The sequence below is a fragment of the Hevea brasiliensis genome, chromosome 15 (genome assembly GCF_030052815.1).
Source record: "Hevea brasiliensis isolate MT/VB/25A 57/8 chromosome 15, ASM3005281v1, whole genome shotgun sequence".
NCBI classification, from domain to species: Eukaryota; Viridiplantae; Streptophyta; class Magnoliopsida; order Malpighiales; family Euphorbiaceae; genus Hevea; species Hevea brasiliensis.
In genome coordinates, this window is record NC_079507.1 from 39,809,090 (window position 1) to 39,813,677 (window position 4,588).

Below are 4,588 nucleotides of genomic sequence, written 5' to 3' on the forward strand. Positions count from 1 at the left end.
CTTCGATCAGATCGTGGAGGTGAATATTTGAGTACTGAATTTGATGAATACTTTAGAGAGCATGGCATTGTTTCTCAGCTGACTCCTCCAGGAACGCCACAGCTGAATGGTGTATCTGAAAGGAGAAATCGTACCCTATTAGATATGGTACGTAGTATGATGAGCTATACTGATATGCCAATCTTCTTTTGGGGATTTGCATTAGAATCAGCTTTGTATATTCTGAATAGGATTCCATCAAAATTAGTTTCTTCCGCACCTTATGAGATATGGCATGGAAGAAAACCAAGTCTTAAGCATGTTAAGATTTGAGGTTGTCCAGCTTATATCAAAAAGCTGAACACTGATAAATTGGAGACCAGATCAGAAAGAGGTCGATTTGTTGGATATCCAAAAGATAGTTTTGGATATTATTTTTATTTGCCTACTTCACAAAAGGTTGTGATAAGTAGAGATGCCATATTTCTTGAACAACAGTTTGTTCAAGAAGGAGGCAAAGGAAGGCAAATAGAGTTAGAATTGGAGAATTCGACCAACCAATGCATCGATGGATATAGATCCATCTAGTCAACCTATACCCATTGATGAAACATCTACACTGTTCCTCGTAGAACAACTGTGGTATCTCACCCACGGTGAGATATGGTTTTCTTCATGAAGAAGAACAAGAGTTGTCTACTCATGAAGAAGTAGATCATGGAGATGATCCACTTACCTATGAAGAAGCTATATCAGATATAGACTCTTCAAAATGGATTGATGCTATGAAATCCGAGATTGATTCCATGTATAAGAATCAAGTTTGGGATCTTGTTGACCCACCTGAAGGTATTGTACCTATAGGGAACAAATGGGTTTTCAAGAAGAAAATTGGTTCTGATGGAAAGGTAGAGACCTATAAGGCAAGGCTAGTAGCGAAAGGGTTTCGCCAAAGGCAAGGAATAGACTATGAGGAGACTTTCTGCTTTGTTGCCATGCTTAAATCAATTAGGATTTTATTAGCAATAGCTGCATACTATGATTATGAGATTTGGCAGATGGATGTCAAAACAGCTTTTCTCAATGGATACATTGAAGAAAACATTTTCATGGAACAACCTAGGGGATTTGAATCCCAAGATGGTTCCAAGGTATGTGATACGGTGTGTCCGCAAGTGCACGGGTCACAGTAGTATAGTTTTAAAAATTGATATCGATCCCACAGGGAATTGTGCTTAAATTGGAAATAAAAGTATAAGCTAATTAGAATGACAAAAATTAAAAGATATTAAAAATAAAATCTAAAAATTAAAATTAAGACAAAAATTAAAGATGTAAAATGAAATTTGGAATTAAAATTGGTATTTGAGGAATTAAAACTAGATCAATCAATTAACTAAAATTAATTAAACTAGATTACCAAAAATTAATTTGAAATTTCTATTTATGAAATTAAGAAGAATTAAATCTAAAAAAAAAAGTAATTCTAGATATTGGATTTAAATTGGAATTAAATTTAAATTGGATTTAAATTGAAATTGCTATTTATGAGGTTTGGAGAATTTATATCTAATTTCAATGAAAAATAAATTGATTCTAGAGATTGGATTTTCAATATTGTTTGCATGTGATTTTTCCCTAATTTAGCCAAACACATGAGAATTGCAATTTTGAGGGAAATCAATCAGGATGTATTGGAATTTGAAAGAAACCAGAATATCCATCTAAGTAACAAAAGAATGAATGCTTGGCTAATCTTTCTAACATTTGATCCATAAAAGGAAGGGGAAAATGGTCTTTTCTTGTAGCATTGTTCAACTTCCTATAGTCTATGCACATTCTCCAACCTCATGATTCTAGTGGGTATCAATTCATTATTCTCATTTTTAACAACTGTCACCCCACCTTTCTTTGGCACAACATGCACAGGACTAACCCACTCACTGTCAGAAATGGGGTAAATAATTCCAGCAGCTAGTAATTTTAGGATTTCCTTTTTCACAACATCCTTCATTGTAGGATTCAATCTTCTTTGGTGTTCAATGGAAGGTTTACTATTTGGCTCAAGGAAAATCCTATGCATACAAACTGTTGGACTAATTCCCTTTATATCATCAATTGCATAACCCAAAACTCTCCTATATTCTCTCAAAACTCTCAACAATTTGTCAATCTCAATATTAGTCAATGATGCATTAATTATAACAGGATATGTTTCATTTGGTCCAAGAAAAGCATACCTGAGGTTGGAAGGAAGAGGTTTAAGATCTACCTTTGGGGCATCCTCTACCTTTAATGATGGTGGTTTGATCTCCAAATTTTGTACTCCTTCAAGTTGAAAAATTGTGGCTTCAGGATGTGGTGGAGAGCTCTCCAAGTGTTGTGCAAAAGTAGCCATGTTATGATTATCATCATTAATGCTCCCACCATGGACTAAGCAATTTTCAAGTGGGTCTTGTGGATAGCTTTGTGCAAAATGCTCTTGAACAATCTCATCAATAATGTCTACCCGCAAACAAGACTCAACTTCTTCATGTTTCCTTTTCATGGCTGGATTGATGTTGAATATCATTTGATCATCTCCCACTCTAAGTGTCAATTGCTCACCCTTTACATCAATTAATGCACCAGCTGTTGCCAAAAAGGGTCTTCCCAATAAGATAGGAACTTTTGTGTCTTCTTCCATATCTAAAATGACAAAATCCACCGGAATGTAGAATTTCCCAACCTTGATAGGCACATTTTCAAGAATGCCTTCCGGATACTTAATTGAACGGTCAGCTAATGAAAGATACATGTTTGTGGGCTTCAATTCTCCCATATTCAACTTCTCATATATTGAAAGAGGCATTAGGCTGACGCTAGCTCCAAGGTCACATAAAGCATTTGCCACACAATTATCACCCATATGACAAGGAATGGAAAACACACCCGGATCTTTGAGTTTGGGAGGTAACTTCTTCTGGATTATAGCACTGCATTGCTCTCCCAAGTTGATGGTGTCATAATCTTCTAGCCTTCTCTTGTTGGAAAGAATCTCCTTCAAAAATTTGGCATAACTTGGCATTTGGGATAGTGCCTCAGTGAATGGCACATTGATATACAACTTCTTTAGCACTTCAAGGAATTTGCCAAATTGTTTGTCTAGTTTATGCTTGATGAATCTTTGAGGGTAGGGAAGGGTGGGTTTGTAAGGTTCAGGTGGGATGTATGGTTTCTCTCCCTCATCTTGCTCACTTTTGCTTTCTTCTTCTTTTTCATTTTTCTTGCTCTCAACTGAATTTTCTTCTTTTGTGCTCTCTTTTTCTTCTCTCTTGTTTTCACTCTCTTGACCAACTTTTTTACCACTTCTCAAGGTTACAGCCTTACATTGTTCATGAGGGTTTTGTGGTTGGCTAGGCAGTTTCCCATAGGAATTGCTTCCTGATGAGCTTGCTTGTTGCGCCAATTGAGTCTCCAACATGCGGTTGTGGACTTGTAATTGATCCATGGTTTGTCTCATGTGTTGCATTTCTTCCTCCAATTTGTTATTCATCTTGCTTTGTTCAGCAAAAAATTTCTCCATCATCTTCTCCAAAGATGGCTTCGGTTCATGGGATGGAAGGGATTGTTGTGCTCTTGCTTGATATCCAGGTGGTGGTTGTCTTGTGGGCTGAAATTGAGGCTGAAATTGAGGCTTGTTCTGCTGCATAAACCGGTTATTATGAGCATAATTTGAGCTTTGGCCTTGTTGAGCAAAAGTTGCTTGTGGTCTCCATGTTGAGTTGTTCATATTAGAATAAGAATTTCCCATAGGTTTTTGTTGATAACCTCCTGCATAAGCAGCTTGCTCTTGCAAATAATCATCACCATAAGAAGAATAATCAACTCCACAACTTTGAGTTCCATTTGTGAAGGCAACTTGTTGCATAGTTGTAGGAGTTGAGGTTGTTGCCTTTGTGCAAAAATCACTAAGAAGCTGAGTCAACTGATCAAATTTTGCATTCATGTAGTTAACTGAGTCAAGTTCATAGATCCCAGCTTTCTTTGGCTCAAGTGCTCTTGGATTTCCCCATAAATGGGTATTATGAGCAATTTTCTCTAATAGATCATAGCATTCTTCACTTGTCATTCTCATGAAATCTCCTCCTGCTTGTGAATCAATTGTGTTTCTTATGGCTGGAGTAACTCTGGTGTAGAAATTTTGAACAATCATCCATTTGGGTATTTCATGATGAGGACATTGCCTTTCAAGCTCCTTAAATCTCATCCAAGATTCATACAAAGTTTCATCATCCCTTGGTTTAAAAGCTACCATCAAATTCCTCAAATGAGTAGTTTTCCCAGGTGGGAAAAATTGAGATAGAAAAGCTTGAGATAGCTGCTCCCAAGTAGCTATAATAGCTTGTGGGAGTGAGTCATACCACTCCAATGCTGAATCCCGAAGAGAGAATGGAAATAAGGTGAGCCGAATAACTTCATCAGAAACTCCAGGTTGTCTTTGTGTACCACATATCATCAAAAATTTCTTCAAATGAGAATGAGGATTTTCAAGTGGGCTACCTCCAAATTGTGAATTCTGAACCATTTGAATGAGACCAGTTTTTAATTCAAATTGATTAGCTCCAAT

At 36.6% G+C, this 4,588-nt stretch overlaps 1 non-coding gene across 1 annotated transcript; it reads left to right on the plus strand.

Annotated features, from left to right (window-relative positions):
• Nucleotides 1-4,184: 4,184 nt before the first annotated feature.
• LOC131174236 (small nucleolar RNA R71) lies at nt 4,185-4,291 on the plus strand. The gene has a single exon (XR_009144484.1). It is a non-coding gene; the product is annotated as a small nucleolar RNA R71 (small nucleolar RNA).
• The last annotated feature ends 297 nt before the right edge of the window (nt 4,292-4,588 follow it).